Source organism: Carassius carassius, chromosome 27 (genome assembly GCF_963082965.1).
Source record: "Carassius carassius chromosome 27, fCarCar2.1, whole genome shotgun sequence".
NCBI classification, from domain to species: domain Eukaryota; kingdom Metazoa; phylum Chordata; class Actinopteri; order Cypriniformes; family Cyprinidae; genus Carassius; species Carassius carassius.
This window is the reverse complement of record NC_081781.1, coordinates 29,649,550-29,669,162: the sequence shown is the minus strand read 5'-3', so window position 1 is coordinate 29,669,162 and position 19,613 is coordinate 29,649,550. Positions and strand designations below refer to the sequence as shown.

General features: G+C 37.6%; 1 protein-coding gene across 2 annotated transcripts in view; it reads right to left on the bottom strand.

Annotated features, from left to right (window-relative positions):
- LOC132107150 (leucine-rich repeat and fibronectin type-III domain-containing protein 2-like) overlaps positions 1–19,087 on the bottom strand; it is a 113,810-nt gene extending 94,723 nt beyond the window's left edge. For both annotated transcript variants that reach the window (XM_059513380.1, XM_059513381.1), the window contains exon 1: positions 18,857–19,087. The gene's annotated coding sequence lies outside the window, so the exon portion shown is untranslated. The remainder of the gene's footprint in view (positions 1–18,856) is intronic.
- Between the last annotated feature and the right edge of the window lie 526 nt (positions 19,088–19,613).

Below are 19,613 nucleotides of genomic sequence, written 5' to 3'. Positions count from 1 at the left end.
ACCTTTTACAGTTTTGGAAATGTTTGTGTACTATTTTCTTAACATTAAGACTTATTTTGTTGATTTTATTATACTAAGCCCCGAACAGAGTTAGATGCATGCTTCATTGTTAATGTTATTATTAAATAATTAGATAATAATATTATAACATTACATTCAGTTAGAAAAGAAATGACAACATAACTGGCACATTATTTGTTTTTTATTGCTTTTTTACCTATTTTTCTTCTTCTTTTTAGCTTTTATTTTAGGCTATAAAACACAGGCGGCTGTGTCTCATCCTATTGGTGATTAATGTAAAATAAACGCTTAAAAGCTGATAGTCTCATATGATACTATGAAAAAATAATGTTTAATAAATAGAAATTAATCTGCCCTTGGGGGCGGAGCCATAAAACTGTGAGTTTAATGAATTCGTGGGTACGGATTCAATACTCTGAGCGCACGGATTGAAAAGGTGTTTAACCAATGGAACGGTTTAAGAATTCGTGAGCACGGTTTATAAACTGAGGGGACGGATTGCAATACCGTTGCCACAGATTGTATGTTTTTCTCCTACAGGTAATACATTGCTGAAAACATGCAGCCTGTCTCTACTGTGGAGTCGCCGGCTTTTCAGGCAGCTCGTTAGCATGATAACATAGATTTCATTTTTAAACAACATTTATATTTTTTATGTTTTCTTTTTATTGCATATAATTTATAGTTGTCAATAATATAATTTTTTTTGGTGCTGAGTTTCTCGAAATTAATTCTGAATAATTCAGATTGCTTTCATTTATTTATTTCAAAATGTGTTATGTTGTCCATTGTTGATAGTTTTCATACTTAAAAGCTGTTGTTAAGCCCTTAAAAATGTTCCTTTCACAGCTTATGATGCCGAAGCCACTTTAATTTTTGATTCTGAATATATTATTCAGGTGTTTTGTTATTTATTTCAGAAATCCTTGTGATATACAATATTCAGTTTGTGCTGGTCTGACTTAAACAGAAAGTAATTTTTAAACACTATTTTGATTAAGTCAGTTTTGTGTTTGTATAGACCATAACGCATAAAAGCGCATTAATGGGAACATTAAAGAACGTTCTTTAAAAAAGTAACTAAAAAGTAACTTTTAACAGTAATGCATTACTTTTTGGTGTAAGTAATCAACAAAGTAATTGAGTTACTTTTTGAATGAAGTAACTAGTAACTGTAACTAGTTACTATTTCTTAGTAACTAGTTTCATTCGTTCATTCTGGTTAGTGTTTACATCCCTCCTCAAGCGCACGTGAGCTCAGCTTTACAGAAACTCGCTGAGCAGATCACAGAGACAGAACAACAACACCCAGACTCTGTTTTAATCATTCTTGGGGACTTTAATAAAGCCAATCTCTCCCGTGAACTGCCAAAATACAGACAGCATGTTACTTGTCCCACAAGAGACAGTAATATATTGGATCACTGTTACACAACAATAAAGGATGCATTTCACTCTGTTCCACGAGCAGCTTTGGGACATTCTGATCACCTTCTGGTTCATCTTATACCGACCTACAGGCAGAAACTAAAATCAGCTAAACCTGTATTAAGGACTGTAAAAAGATGGACTAATGAAGCAGAGCAGGATTTACAATCTTGTTTTGACCTCACTGATTGGAGTGTTTTTGAAGCTGCTACCACCGATCTGGATGAACTCACAGAGACCGTAACATCATATATCAGTTTCTGTGAGGATATGTGTATTCCTACCAAGACTCAACTAAATTACAACAATGACAAACCGTGGTTCACTGCAAAACTCAGACAGCTCCGTCAGGCCAAAGAAGATGCTTACGTGAAGGGGGACAATGTCTTGTATAAACAGGCTAAATACACACTGGAAAAGGAGATCAAAGTGGCAAAGAGGAATTATTCTGAAAAAATAAGGACTCAGTTCACTTCGAACGACTCCGCATCAGTGTGGAAAAGTCTAAAGAAGATCACCAATTACAAGACACCACCCCCCAGCACTGTGGAAAATCAACGACTGGCAGACGATCTGAACGAGTTTTACTGCAGGTTTGAAAGAACACCCATCACCTGCCCTGAACACCTCTCCACACAACCGTTCACACCAATAACAACTCCTGCAACCAACCCTGAATGCCTCTCCAAACAAACGTTCACACCATTCACAGCTCCTGCAACCAACCCTGAATGCCTCTCCAAACAACCGTTCACACCATTCACAGCTCCTGCAACCAACCCTGAATGCCTCTCCAAACAACTGTTCACACCACTCACAACTCCTGCAACCCATCCTGATCACCTCTCCAATCAACCGCTCTCACCATTCACAACTCCTGCAACCAACCCTGAATGCCTCTCCAAACAACTGTTCACACCACTCACAACTCCTGCAACCCACCCTGAACACCTCTCCAATCAAGCGTTCTCACCATTCACACCTCCTGCATCCCCCCTCTCCCCCACACCTGCAATACAGATCAGCGAGGATGCGGTGCGCCAGGTCTTCAGGAAGCAGAAAAGGAAAAAAGCACCAGGCCCAGATTGTGTTACACCAGCCTGTCTGAAATCCTGTGCTGACCAGCTGGCCCCCATCTTCACAAAGATCTTCAACAGATCGCTGGAGCTGTGCGAAGTCCCTTCATGCTTCAAACGCTCCACCATCATCCCCATCCCAAAGAAATCCAAAATTACAGGACTAAATGACTACAGGCCTGTGGCTCTAACGTCTGTAGTCATGAAGTCATTTGAAAAACTGGTGCTGGCCCACCTGAAGGACATCACTGGACCCTTGCTAGATCCTCTTCAGTTTGCCTACAGAGCAAACAGGTCTGTGGACGATGCAGTAAACATTGGACTGCATTATGTTCTGCAACACCTAGACAGACCGGGAACCTATGTGAGGATCCTGTTTGTGGACTTCAGCTCTGCCTTCAACACGATCATCCCAAACCTCCTCCTGCCCAAACTAACTCAGCTCTCCGTGCCCACCTCCGTCTGTCAGTGGATCAACAGCTTCCTGACAGACAGGCAGCAGCTAGTGAGGCTGGGAAAATACACATCCAGCACCCGTACAATCAGCACCGGAGCTCCCCAGGGCTGTGTTCTCTCCCCACTGCTCTTCTCCCTGTACACTAATGACTGCACATCTAAGGACCCCTCTGTCAAGCTCCTGAAGTTTGCAGATGACACCACACTCATCGGCCTCATTCAGGACGGTGACGAGTCTGCTTACAGACAGGAGGTTAAAGAGCTGGCTGTCTGGTGCAGTCTCAACAACCTGGAGCTTAACACGCTCAAAACAGTGGAGATGATCGTGGACTTCAGGAGAAACCCCCCTGCACTCCCCCCACTCACCATCATGAACAGCACTGTGACTGCAGTGGAGTCATTCAGGTTCCTGGGCACCACTATCTCTCAGGACCTGAAGTGGGACATTCACATTGACTCCATTGTGAAAAAGGCCCAGCAGAGGTTGTACTTCCTTCGCCAGCTGAGGAAGTTTAACCTGCCACAGGATCTGCTGAAACAGTTCTACTCCACCATCATCGAATCCATCCTCTGCACTTCAGTAACTGTCTGGTTCAGCTCAGCTTCTAAATCGGACCTCAGAAGACTACAGAGGGTAGTCCGGACTGCTGAGCGAATTATCGGTACAACCCTCCCATCTATTCAAGAACTGTACTTATCCAGAGTGAGCAAAAGGGCTGTTAAAATCACTCTGGACCCCTCACATCCAGCACACTCCCTCTTTGAACTGTTGCCATCTGGTCGACGCTACAGAGCACTGAGCACCAGAACGACCAGACACAGGAACAGTTTCTTCCCTCAGGCAATCCATCTTATGAACAGCTGATAATAACTGTGGGACACACTACACTATTTATATTTATATACACTACACTTTTTATCCAACACACATACTTAGCGTACACGTAAATCTTTTGCACATAATATACATGTACATACATGGAACACACTATACTACTTATATTTATATTTATATACACATACACTTATTTTTCAAAACACACATACTTAGCGTACAGTTACAATTTTTCCACATAATATACATGTACATACATAAATGCTCTTTTTAATATACCTGCCATACATTGTCAATTTGTATATTGTCAATCCTTACCCACCTATTTGTATTTTTTTGTATTTTTTATTCCTTATTGTGTTTTTTGTTCTGTCGCTGTTATGTTGCACTGCGGAGCTCTGTCACGAAAACAAATTCCTCGTATGTGTGAACATACCTGGCAATAAAGCTCATTCTGATTCTGATTCTGACAACGATGGTCATAACTAAACTTTGCAATTCATGCAGTTTGATACGTGGTAAGATGTTTTCCCACCCACACACACCAACAGCAGGATTGGGAAACACTGGAGTGCACAGCAGTTAAAGTCACACCGACTTTTAGGCTTCAGCAAACGCAAATATCATCACTGAACAAACTCAGAGCGAATAGTAAATAGTAAATCTAATATATTATAGGTTTGTATGTAATAACTTAAAACAGTTTTCTTTGTGGATGACATTGTCAAAAAAATAAATACACATACATATATACACATATTATATATATATATATATAATGTGATCTGATTTGCAAAACATAAAAGATCAGAGCTGAAAACCTAACCAGAACTGTGCAGTGTAAACACAGCATGAGTTATTAGTGGTTGGACTGGGGAGCCATACGAGTTCAGTCATTTCAAATCAATAATAGCTCAGCATTTAAAAATAAATCAATAAAACAATTTGAATTCTATCACTTCTGTTTTAATTAATATACTGAGAAATTCAAGTAAGGTTATTATTAAGTTCATGGTAATTTCACAATGCACAAAATTGTGGCAATATTATTTGGTCTAACAGTCATTATATAGTGCTTGTGTTGGTGTTCTCTGATCGGTCAATCTAGTGGTGATGAGTAACAGCAGTGGCATGAAACTAGGGCTGGGCGATATATCGTTTAGACGATAATATCCAAATTGTTGTCTGGACGATATGCAAAATTGGGATATCGAATATTTCATAATTTGTACAATCCGACCTCCCAAACATGAAAAGAGAGGAAGGAAGTTAAAGAGAAAACATTTAACGCACACTATAACCTCCTAAATAATTATATGTAGCGATTTTAGTAATGTAGGGGTTTGACTGTATTTTATGTTTCTATTCCGGTGGATCTCTCCCAAGAGATGGTTTGGTTTTGACAAAATAGACGAGCAACAAAAATCACCCATCTGTAGAATTTGTCGTATGCAGATCACCGTATAGCAGAGCGCCACAACCAACCTCTTCCATCATCTCCGTACAACGCACAAAACACTGTTTGAAGAGTACGAAAGGCTTCATGCTAAACAAAACAGCACTGCTGCTACAAACACAGTACAAAAAAAAGAACAGACACAACAGACCTTGGGAGAAACAGTCACAAAGAAAACACCATATGACAAAAAAAGCGAAAAGTGGAAAACGATTACAAACTCTGTAACAAGTTTTATTGCAAGGTCTATGTTGCCAATTCAATCAGTCGAGAAGGATGGGTTTCAAGAAAATGTTACAGACTTTAGATCCCAGATATAATCTGCCTTCAAGGAGATATTTCAGTGAAACAGCTCTACCAAAACCGTTCAAGACAAACACTGTCCCATAAATGGCAGAAGGTCACCTATTATGCCACGACCTCCGATCTGTGGTCCAGCAGAACCTCGGAGCCGTACTGCAGAGCAGGGTCTGTGTTATTTTGTTCCTTTTGTCTTTTTTTATCCTCATCTTTTATATTAATATAATGTACAAAAATGTAATAGTGTTGTGTTCTAATGTTTACATTTTGCAAAACACAACTTTTTTTTAAAGAGGTAGTCACATTGTTGTTAGTCCATTAATAATAGAGTACTGATTGCAAAGCACAAATTTAATTTCTTACGTACATTGTACTGAAAAAGCACTGTTCTTGTATTAAAATAAATATTTAGTACAGTAACTTGGTTCATGTTTAAATCAATAATATCTCATATCTTTATGTACTAGTAATTCCATACAATAATAGGTCAAATGCAGCAAGTCAAAAGACCAACTGGACCTTCTTTGCCAATTTGCACACATTTCTTTAAAGGATTGCAAAATTATCGTCTGAATATCGATATCGAGATATTGAAAAAAAATATTGAGATATACATTTTTGTCAATATCGCCCACTCCTACATGAAACAGCCATCAGTCATCAACTGCTGCATGTATCACTTTAATTGTGCTTCAGACTTGGTTGACATGAGGGTAAATAGTGACAATTTTCATTTCTGGGTGGTCTCTTGAATGATTATTAAAATTAAAATCATGGCATAGTGTATGCATGTGGACTATTACCGTCCAAAGGCATGCTTGTCTTTCTCATTACTTCAAAGCTGCTCGGTGTGCTGAATGTGCCTCTGATGTCACGATGGCATCCATGATTTACGAGCATCCAAATGAAGTATGACATATGGCAAGGGATTTGGAGTCAAACAAACTCAATCCCGATCACATCTTGTCCTGTCAGATCAAAGCCTGTCTGGAGCCTGGAGTCTAACATGGAGGAGACGGCTGTTCAAGCTGAAAGGTGATTTGGGGAACAGTGAGACTGGAAAAAATAAAGTAATAATATTGTAAGAAAGAGATGACGATGAGCTCTGTCAGAAAGCAGTGAAAGAGATCTGGCTCCATTGGCTCAGAGGGAGATTAGTTTGTGTCAGCCAGAAGAAGCACCGTGACATATGTGCCCTTATTTATATCCAGCAGATCCTCTGAGGCCCAAGGGCTACTTAGAGAGGTAAACCTGAAGATCTGTTTGGACTGCTGTCAACTTAAGACATTCAGTATGCTTCTTCCCAATAAACAAACATCATATTCCCACACTGCAAAAATAAGTAACTAAATGTCCAATATATTCCTGATTTCTACTCACTGTATTACGATGGCCGAGAGAGCTCAACACGCTGAAAATGAAAAAAAACACAAGCAAATAAGAAAACATATGCGTCAATTTGACAACACAGGTGCTGCAAATTCTCACAACACAACCAAATAGAGAAACACGCTGCAAATACAACACAAACAAAGAAACATGCTTCCCTTAAAGAACAGAGAAATGATCAGAACCTGAAATCAAGAGATTTCCAGACCTGCATGTCCCAGCACTCCAAGCCTGAAAGAACGTGACACACTGATCCCAGCAGGGACTTCTGATGAGCTCTGTGCGTTTGCAGGGCGTTTCTGTTTTGGTTTGTTTTGTATTTACAGCCCATGTGTTGTCAAATTGAGGAAGATGTTTTATTAAAGGGATCACATGATGCGATATTAATTGTTCCTTTCTCTTCGGAGTGTTACAAGCTCTTGGTGCATAAAGAAGATCTGTAAAGTCGTAAAGACTGAGGTCTCAAACCCAAAGAGATATTCTTTATCAAAGTTAAGACTCATCCACTGCCTCCTAAAACGACTCGTTCTAACACGTCCCACATCTCTACATCACTATGTGGGAAGATTTGCAGAACCCCGCCCAAATGTCACGCAAAGAAAGAAGACATCTGCAATATCTGCTCCGTCATGTCTGGAGCTGATCCGTGCTGGTTGAGGAAATACAGCAACTTCACACTACGGATCGCCGGATCGGCTTTCACTGTGGACGAGGTGGAGTCCAGCCCGGGGTCGTCACATGTGGTTACTGCAAGCCCTTCGTCGAATCCGTTGGCCGCACCGTTCTCAAGCCCAACATGTGTGTGTTTCGTTATGAAAGCGAAACTACTTTGTTGTTTGTTTTATTCAGATGTGTGCAGTGTATTTTATGGAGGACTGTTTTCTGAACCTGGGAGAGAAGACTAAAGTACTTCTGTACACAAATGCGGTTTTCTATAAAGTTCAGTTCAGTTCAAACTTTGCAAGGACAGTCTGTAAGTTAGAGCTGTAATCGGGCCTTAAAATTTAGGCCCGCCAGGACCTGAGCCCGACAGGTTTCGGCCCGAGCCTGACAAGTACATTTTGATTAACAGCTTTTTAAAAGCCCGAACCCATTTACAGCCCGACATTATTCAAATGTGCACACGCACACAGCTCTTTTGCCTTTTGTCAAGAATGAGTCATGTATACATGTTGTACAATGCAGAATCACTGATTACCTCAATCTCTGTACTCTTGCAAATTTACACAATAACCAGAACACTGTGATGTCCCAGTAACTGCACATGCAGTGTTTTTACATTTATTGCCTTTCTACTTTTTCTGCCTTATATTGCTGTTGCGGTTTTTCATGCCTGTTCTTTGAGTTTCTTAGTTCGGATTTCAAATGATGTCCCACTTTCCTGCAGAGTTTAGTTACAACCTCCGGTAGCCTTCTCGTGTTCCTGAAGACCTTGATTAGCTCATTCAGGGTTGGAGAGAAACTCTCCAGGAAGACATGGCCTTCCCAGCACAGGTCACGTTGATCACAACAACGCCTGGTAGCTTGCATGCAGGAGTGATTCCAGGAGTTCAGGTTTCTGTGTATGTGGCACAAAGGAACACCTATTGTTCCATCTATGAAAACTGGAACTGTTCCATCTGGAACATCTATCGCTACTGACTCCAGAGAATGATAATACTTGTGAACACAGTATTGAAACTAAACGACTGGTAAGGGAAGAGCTAAGAGTGGAGCAATCAGAGGAGGTTGGCTTCAAAACAACAGTTGGTGCCTGACAGCACTGACCACAGGCGACTCTATTAGCCTCAGGCTTAAGAAACTTACTCCGGATTCAACAGTGACCGGTCATTCGCACAGAACAGTGTTCTGCTCAGGAATAGTTTTTAAAAAAGCACCGTGCAGAATGCCTCCTCCTCAAATAAAATAGTTGCCATTCCAACTCGGTGCTGCAAACAAAAGCTCACAACCCTTGCCCCGCCTCCGGGGCCTTCTGATTGGTCTGCTGTTTTGCAACTGCATAGAAAAAGTTAAAATTCTTTTAACCTGACACAACATCTCAAAAAGATGCAAGATGTGAACACAATGGTCATACTGCGTTCACAAACAATGGGAAAGTAGCGCACTGGAATGGAAAAGCACATTCCGTGTAAACGGCCCCTAACACGAGTCACTGTTTCCCGTGACCGGGTAAATAACCTGAGAGTTACTGCAGGCCCTGTTTTCAGCCAGTGTGAGCAGAGATCACGTCTGGTCTGTTCGTGTCCTGTTGATTGAGAGCTGTACGAGGAGGGAGGAGAGGGACTTATTCTGAATGCTTTCTTCATCTTTCTGCCCACACTGGTTTGCTGTATAGTTGCATTTTGTTCATTGTCAAACTCAAAAATGTGTTTATTTTAAAATATTAAAGAAGCCATAGCTTTATATGAAAAAGTTAATTGTACTTTACTGACAAAATATTTTTGATTGTCTTGTATATTATTGTTATACTTTTTTGATCAAATTATAAAATGTTAAGCTGTTAAATGGTCATGTTATTGCGTGCCCCACCTATGAGTTAAGGCCTTCCATTCATTTGGGGTAAATAAAGAAAAAAAGTGTACACTGTAATAATAAAACCACATAATTACACTAGAGCAGTGGTTTTCAACCTGTGGGCGGCAATGGTATTGCAGGTGGGCTGTCAATTAAGAAATAATAATATTGTTATATGTAAAAATGTCTAAGTCATAACATCATTTCATATATAAAATTAAATAACAAACAATAAATATTAAACTGTACTATGCTTCCACTATTCGAGCTCGCTGATTGATTTAAGAATAAACCACCAATTTATATTTTTGCTGCATATGCTACAGAACAACAAATTTAAACTGACCTGCCGCAGTATGCTATCTGATCCAATGAGAATGCAACAGAACAGACTGGGAATACGCCTAACTCCAGGTTCACACACTGTCTGTGATGCACCTTTTTTCCGAGCCCATGTTGACGGATCAGAGCATTCACACTGCACGCGGTAAAAAAGCTAGAAATAAAAACGTGCAAAAATAATTAATATCTAGCACATGAGCATAGAGAGAGTTGTGAGTGCACAGGACGCAGTTTAAGTGAGAGGAGACACGTTTTAAGTGCGCATACTCTCACCGGTGCGAGAGTAGTGTGTATCTGAGCAAGCACGTCTGATTTTGTGACAGAGCAAAGGAAATCTGTGTGCGCTCCCGCATTATTTTAATGTGCTTTCGCGTTACAATAATGCACTCTCGCTGCTGCTTCTGCATCGCATACACATACTGTATACGTACTAGGGCTGCTCCGATCACGATCGGCCGATCGTTAATGCGCATCTCGTCAGTAAAGCCGGTCCTCTAATCAGCGGTAAATTCCCTCAGGTGCATGATTTCACATAGAGCAGCTGTTAGCTACTACACAGAGCCATTGTTAACTGAGAAGATGCGCAAATCCACATTCATTTTCAGCGTTTATTTGCGCATCTTCTCAGTTAACAACGGCTCGGTGTAGTAACAGCTGCTCTATGTGAAATCACGCACCTGATGGAATTTACCGCTGATTGGAGAACCGGCTTTACTGACGAGATGCGCATTAACGATCGGCCGATCGTGATCGGAGCAGCCCTAATACACACTGCAGACGGAGTACATGTGAACCTGGATAATGTACAGTATAACGAATCTATTTCAACACCTGAGGCACCGCTACAATTAAATGAGCTCTAGGAACAATGCATGGCAAAAAAGAAAAAAAATGGACACAGGATTTATTTGTTATTTTTTATAGGTTTATATATTTTATTTATTTATTTATTTTTATATATATATATTTATTTTTTGCCATAAGTCTATACATTTTGTTACACCTTTACTATAGTGATTATTTTGACTTATGTCGGTTCTAAAGACGTTACAACTCTTTGATAAAGCTCTAATTGGTTTTCTTTTGGAAATACGTTTCAAATTCATCCTGAATGCATTTATGAAAATCGAAATCGCAAAATTGATCAAAGAAATCACTATAGGTTTTTTTGTCCATATCGCACAGCCCTAGTTCATTCAATAAAGACAGTTAACAATCTAGCTTCTGAGTATTAAGTTATTAACCCAACAATAGCGGGTACAGTTAATTTTTTTGCAGTGGGCCGCCAGTTGAAAAAGATTGGGAACCACTCCACTAGACATTTATAAAATGAATGTGGAAAGAAATAAACACTCTGAAACCCAAATTAATTTACAAGACATAAGCTTTCACAGATAAAACCAGTATACTGCCATAAAATTACCGGACCAACTTTACTTCACACAGGCAAATGTGTTCCATCTTTTTTCCGGAAAAACACCATTCACACATCGGTTTCAAATTACCTGTAAATTCTGTGACATCATTAATCAGAAATGACCTCTAAATGGCCAAAAGGTTTAAACACAGTCAGTGTTTCTGTTGATGCTTTAATTTTTGTGTCAAATGTTCATGTTCATGCAGCTTCTTTTGGCCCAGAGACATCGCATTCCACAACTTCAAGTCGATCTACACAGCACGGAGTAAACGTGTCTTCTGTGTCGAAAGTTAAGACTGACCCAGAGCCATTGAGTTTTTAAATTTCATTGGCTCTGGATTGGCCCGGTCTCTTACATCAGTGCGTTCTGAACGCGTTCATACCAATAATCTTCATTCTGCATTGACACAGCATCATTTCAGCAATTTACAGGTAATGTTAAAACTTTTCATCCCAGTAAATTGCCGGAACAAATATGCCTGTGTTTTTTTAAAAGGTCCTGTTCACACATGACATCTTTACAGCAATTTACTGGTAATTTTTCAGTAAAGTTTGTATGTGTGAAAAGGGCTATAGATTTGCACTTTTCCTGTATATCCATAGTACACATTACACGTGCACCAAGAGCACACAGTAACTGAAGTTTAAAACTGTTTAAAGAAAAGGCTCCATAAACTATCACATAGATATAATATACTACGCATCAATATCTCTTTTTTTGTGCTTTAAACTGCTCTGCGGAGCTGCGTGCTGTGACTTTGTGTTGCTTCAGGTGCATTATTCTGTGCACAGGATGTACATAAGCACTTTGTGCCGCTTTGTATTGAGGCTTTCATATTATAAAACTTTTGTGCAATGAAAGATTATTAATAGTCTTTCTTGTTCTGTTCTATCTATAATAAGTTACTGCCTCCATTACTGTGCTACACATTTTAAAAGAAATGTCTTTTAATTTATAGTATATATTTATATATAAATATATTTACTTGTTATTCATAAATGTATTTTACAACAATACATAGAGCAATGTAACATTTTCACCAGATTTAGTCCTACACATATTAACTTATATTTGTTCCCCACTAAATAATGTTATTTCACTAAAAGTTTAGATTTTATACAGTTACTGTGCACTCATGATTGAGTTCAAATGAAACCATCTGCCTGCTGCATAGATATCATTCCTTCCCAAATTTTAAAGAATTTTTTTGAAACCCTTGGACTGAAAATTTACAAGAAGCAGGTGTTGTCACTGTAGTTCCTGCTTTTTACACTAACTTACTGTAGTGTGGCATTATGGGATTGCGCGCGCAACATTCAAATCTGAAACCCAGCCGACTGGAGCAGCGTGAGAACGACTGAAGATAAGAGGCTTTATTCATACTTACTGGTAAGTTCACTTAATTATACTTGAGAAATATATGCTAGCTTTTTATATTTATTTGAGTATATACTTATAATGTATAAGCGATATCATGTCACAATAGCCTCCTATCCTGACATTTAGAGAAGTGGTCTTGGTAACTTCTGTGCAGTTAACTGGGAATTGCTGTCATAGCATAGTTAGGCCAAATTTTCGATTTTTGGAAGTTAGTTACATGTTCTTATTGAGAGCATTTAAAGTAGTGTTTACCTAACTTTTATCATTAAGCCCAATGCGAACGATTGTCATAGTAACTATACTAACGTTATCTGTCGAAATAACTGACAAACAGCAAAATATGTGAAATTTCATTTGTTTATATGTTGTCATTTGTTTATATGTGTTCAACTGTCCCATATTGACGTGCGCCTTACTATAATAAGTGAAAGACATCGTTATATGCCCGACTGAACAAGTTAGCCTGATTAAAAAAAAAAAAAAAACTGAAAACAGAAAAAAAAGACTGATGAAGCATCGAAACGCGAGACTGATTCTGATTATATTAACGTTTCATTCAACTTCAAAACAAGCTTAACCGCACACATAAACTCACGGAAAATACATGAGGTAAATGTTCAACTGTTGAGTTTATTTATAACATATGATATAAGTAGCATCACAAGTGAGCTGTTTGCGTGAGTATCACGATTGCAAATACATAGTTCAATAAACAATTAGTTAACAAGTTACTTACTTTTTTAGACACAATATTAACTGTTGTTCTATTTCAACAACGAAAATAGTTCCAAACAACGATCCAATCAAAACTATTTTGCTCATCCTCAAACAAAAACTAATCGTTGTTTTTGCTGAATGATTCAGCTTTTTGAACGGATCGGTTCAATGAATGACTCCGTTGATTCACTCATTAAGTTATTCGCTGCTACCTAATGGCGGTTTAGTTTCACGTTTAAAGAAAATCATTGCATTTTTCCAACATTTATTAATTGAATTTTCAAAAATTAATGTAAAACATTAATGTCATAACACAGTTTGACTATTTGAGGCTCAGATGGTTGTGAATTCATACCTATACTTGTAGCTGGATTTGGAGTCTTATTACAATTTCAGTCTGGCATCCCAGGAGCAGGCATCTTTTGCACACTTGAATTTTTTCAAAGGTAACAAGTTTTACTTAAGTAATTTCATTTGGGAAAAAGGTTACTTATTTAGTTTAAAGAGTTACTCCACCCCATAATGACAATTTAGTCATTAATCACTGTTAACGTGATTAACAGTGATTAATGTCATTTCAAACCCGTAAAAGCTTTGTTCGTCTTCAGAACACAATTTAAGATATTTTGAATGAGAACCGGGAGGCTTGCGTCTGTCCCACTGACTGCCAAACAATTAACAATGTCTAATCCCAGAAAAGTATGTAAAGCATCGTCAGAATAGTCCATCTGCCATCAGTGGCTCAACTGTAATTTTACGAAGCTACGAGAATACTTTTTGTATGCAAAGAAAACAAAAAAAAAAACGACTTTATTCAACAAAGACGTTATTTTTGTTTTTGTTCAAATCAAAGCATAAATAAACATAGAAAGTGTGTCCATGTGACCCAGCTGACACAGAACAGCAGCTTCAGTTCAACAGATACTCTCCAAAATGGTGCTACACTGATGCGTAGAGGAGGCAAATTGTTGAATAAATCGTTATCGTTTTCTTTTCATACAAAAAGTATTGTCGTCGCTTCATAACGTTACGGTTGAACCACTGATGGAGTATTCTGATGATGTCTTTCATACTTTTCTGGGCCTTGACAGTTGTATTTACTTGGCAGTCAATGGGACAGTCACAATCCTCACGGTTGCATCCAAAATATCTTAAATTTTGTTCCGAAGACGAATTAAGCTTTTACGGGTTTGGGACGACATTGAGGTAAGTGATTAATGGCAAGATTTTCATTTTGGGGTGGAGTAACCTTTTAAGTACTGGTAAATGTTGATTGTATTGTATAAGTGGCATTTTGACATTTATTTTATTGAGCTAGTTTCATTCAATACTTAACTTTATCCTGATGCTTCTGCTTGTTTTTATGTGCAGATGTTTTCTTGGAATCACAACACTCACTGGATACAAGACAGACACAGAGTCTCAGAGAAGAGGGACAACCCTCATGTGTGTGCTCATCTCAGAAAGTTGATGGACTTTCAGTATGTATTTATTAAATTGTCTTTTGAAGGAATATTCTTATTTTAATAGAACATAAGCTCAAACAACAGAATTTCTGATTTAATGTTGATTCCAGCATTTTATTTTAATCATTTTCTTTCTTTTTTTTTTTTTTTTTTTACAAAAATTATACAAATTATGTTGATTGACCTTCATTTTTATAGAAAGTTAATCTTCTACTCTGAATATGGCTTATTTTTTTAACATGTATTTGTAGTTATTTGTGATGCTATGTTATTTTCATGATAAGATTTTAACTGTTTAAAGACTGAAATTTTTATTTTACCATTAAAAGCCTTGCAATGTCTTTCTGCCAGTTTTAATAAATACTATTTGCAACATCATTGACTTTATTCATTTTTATTCATTTGTAAATGTATTAAGATAGAGCTCATGATAATGCATTTATATCAGTATTTTATAGTTTACTGTTAAAATTATTCTTTAAAGCAGTTTCATTGTTAAATTATTACAACATCATATTGTATTTAGGGGTATTTACAGGATTTTATTGGCAACTTTAGTTGCCAGTTAAATACTGTAATTTAATGAAATCACAAATAAATGCTGTAAAATATATTTACAGGACTTTATTGGCAACTTTTTTGCCAGGTAAATACTGTACTTTAGTGAAATTACAAAATATTGCTGTAAAATAAACTACAAGTTAAATTCAATGTTACTGTAAAAAATACTACAAACTACTGTATTCCACATACAGCAATTAACTGTAATTTGCCTTGCAGTAATTTCCTGTAATCCATTTTACAGCAATTAACATTTTTACAGGATTTTGTTGGCAACTTTTTTGCCAGTAAAATCCTGTAAATTCTACAGTACATTTTTTACAGTGTAGCTACTGTGATTATGCTGTCCTCATGGATCTCACGGCTGCATTCGACACTGTAGACCATAACATCCTGGTTTCTCGATTGGAGCACTGTGGTGGATTTAGGGAAGCTGTGCTGGAGTGCTTTAGATCTTATTTATCTGACAGAAATTTCTCAGTCCGCATTGGGGATTTTTTGTCATACTCTGCATCTTTCTCGCGTGGTGTCCCTCAGGGTTTCATCCTTGGACCTATCTTATTTTCATTATATTTACTTCTGTTAGGGTTCATTTTTAGGAAATACGACATCTCATTTCATTGTTATGCAGACGACACACAACTTTATATCCCTTTGAATCTGAAATATACAGCTATATATAATAGCTATAATATACAGCCAGTGTCGGAGGTAACGAGTTACAAAGTAACGGATTACAGTAACTATATTACTTTTTTGGATAACGAAGTAAAGTAACGCATTACACAAACAATATTGGTAACTACACTACTTTACTAGACTATAGGAACACGCTTTCCTGCGTTACACATGCCGTGTTTGCCTGTGTGTAAAGTTCTGGCTGGGGTTTCCTGATAACGATTGATCTTAGCACTTAACCCTCAAAGACCGAGACAGCCAACCGCAGCTAAAAATAACTGTTATTCTTTAATGTTTAATAACTTTTGAACAGCTAATCCAATCTGAATGCTTTATAAAGTGATGTAAAGCAGAGATTCTCCACGTTTCGATGTATCATATTTATCTCATTATGGATATTCAGAGCCGCCGTAATGTACGTGATTACGTCATCGCATTTTGACAACATTGATTCGTCAGAAGAAACCAATGCTTTCGTTCCTCTGAGCCAAACAGAAATGATTGTTGACGCTTAGTCCCACCGTCGTGCGCAGATTGGTTCAAACTGTCCCGTATTAAACCAATAAGTAGTCTTTTTAACTAATACTTAACATAGCCTATTGCTTTGGAAAATGAACGAAAACAAAGTGGAAGTAAAGTCTGTCATGAGTGCATGAATACCAACACACATTTGCATTAGAAAACTGTCCGAAAAAACACAAAAAACACTCGACAGAGTACTTTGACATAAAACAAAACAAAAACAAGGATGAAACAGTGGTACATAATATCTGATAAAGCACTGGGATTTATGTCTTGGGTCGTTTACTGGGTCCCAGTAAAATCGATTCTGACACATATTACAGCCAACGGATCGATCATTTATATTATGTATATTATGTATACTAAGTAAATCATTATATAATTATACAGTTCATAAAGATAGTTGCACTATTTGTTTTCTGTTGCACTCTGAATATTTCTCACTCATTTTGTGTGTAGTTTGTGAATCATTTGCAATGTTTTTGCACTGTATTGTTGAAGACAATTTGTTTTTACTAAATGCTGCATAGTTTGTGTTTATTGTTCATACTCCGATTGAAAATATATTTCTCAGAAGAAAAAAGAAATGCAATTTATCTTTAAAAGAAAATATAAATGAATGTTTTATGCCTTCATTTGATAACCAGAAAAATGTAAATACACAACATAATTTCTGAGGGGAAAAAACATTTCATAAGGCTATTTTAAGAAAAAATTAAAAAATGTAGTTGTTTTTATGCATTTAAATAATTACACATGCTAAAAAATAAAACATGTGGTGAAGAAAAGACATGCCTTTTGATGAATATAATTAAATTAAATAAAAATATAATTAAATTAATTAAAAATTTAATTAAATTAAATTTATGCATTTAGCGCACGCTTTTATCCAAAGTGACTCACAGTGCATTCAGGCTATCAATTTTTACCTATCATGTGTTCCCGGGGAATCAAACCCCCAACATTGCGCTTGATAACGCAGTGCTCTACCAATTGAGCTACAGGAACACTTAAATAAAAAAAAAAATTCAATTTAACCATTAAAAAGGAGTTGAGAAAAAATAAAACAGATTTTATAGGGCCCTAAAAAAAGTAAAGTAAAGTAATAAGTAGTGAAGTTACTTTTCAAATGCAGTAACTAGTAAAGTAATCTCATTACAATTTACAGAAGTAACTAATTACATTTTTGAGTAACTACCCCAACACTGTATACAGCTTTAGCCGGCTTTGGAATAACTTGCCCCTAGATGTTAGACAGCCCCAAACACGTGCTGATTGTTTTTAAATCCAGTCTTAAAACTTATTTTTATACTCTGGCAATTGACTCCGTATGAGAGCTGTTTTATGTATTTTGTTAGTTTTAATATCTGTTATTTTTGGCTGTGTGTAAATTTGTTTTATTTTCAGTATGCTTGTACAGCACCTTGGTGAACAAATGTTGTTTAAAAAAAAAGTGCTCTATAAATACACTTTGATTTGATTTGATTACATGGCTCTACTGTCTACAAATGTTTGGATGATTGAGGACATGGTTGTTTTCCCAATATTCGGCTGCATCTTTCAACCTTCCTCTGCAATTCTGAGGTCATGATAGTGGACCTTTTTTCTTGAATTTGCTCGAATGGCTTATCAAGTCTTTTTTACATCCCATTTCAAACATTTCACACCATCGGTGAAAAATTGACTCTAAAAAAATCTATACTGCAGTTTCCATCAAAATAAAAGCTTAAAGGTGCAGTGTGCAATATCGACAACTAGCGGTTGAAATGGGTACTGCAGTGACATTTCTAAATATCTCCAAGTAGGGCTGCGAGTCTAGATATTAGGAAAAAAGTAGGCTACATATGATATTAGGGGGAAAAAAGCATTCCTGTTTACAAGAGCTAGGTTGTTGCCCTCTTATGCACACAGCTTTCATGAGTATCACTTAAACTTTTGACACACTGCATGACAGTTTACAATATATAGCCTAGTAGTAGCCTAATGAAAAAGTCTGGGGCCAGCTAAATTACGTAAGATTTATGTTACAAATTAAGGCAATTTTTCACGTAGCATCTTTTAACACAGAGGAAGGTTTGAAAGCCATAGACCATGTCTGATCAGTGCATCCAGAAGAGGGTCAGACGGACCCTGTTCAGCGATCAGACACTGAGGGACTGAGATCATGAACAAACCACCTCTGACAATTTATCAGATGCTCCATACAGTAAACCTCCTCCAGCATCAGTAAACCTGTCTCTCCGTGTAAAATGTGATCAGCAGCTCGCGAACATCATATCCCAGCTGTTACATCTTACCTTTGGTGTGGGACGTCGAGTCACGAGCGTCCATCGACACACAGCTTCAGCTCTTGATCGTTGTATCACATTCCCAGCGCGTAGCGTCGATCCATATCGACACCGAAACACACCGCTCTCCTCGAACACACGGGAGCTCGCGCACGCCGCAGCCTCGCCGTTTATCTGATAAACCGAGCTCAGATGCAGACGCATATATGATGAACATAACATACAGGCAGCAGAGACACCAGCACTGGAGTATTTATACTCATACATCAGGAGCACGCACAATGCGCAGCCTCTCTTTCCTGTGCGAAACGTCAAGTTGTTGTTGTTGTTGTTTTTTTATAATGTATTTTTTTTTTTAATAAATCCAAATCCGATTATTTGTGGTAGCCTATCTGCTGATGCACTAATCCAGCGATTCATATGACACAACTAACCTCTCGTTCTCTGACGAAAATATTATGCTGGACACCATTTAACAGAACACAGCTAACCCCTGTACGCATGTAATTCTGAACCGCTCATTCACACAGCAACCTGAGCTGGAATCTGAATCAGAATAACGTGACAATAAGACAATTCTACTCATCTGATTCAAAGGAAATTCAGTACGGTTGCACACAGGAATCTCTTTGTAGCATAAGCAATTGTATTATTTGACTAATGTTGTTTAATTCCCTGACATGAATGCAATTCCTAGCTGCACAGACATATTTCTTTAAAATAAAATATATAGTGAATGAGGGACTAGGGTGGGATTTGAAACACA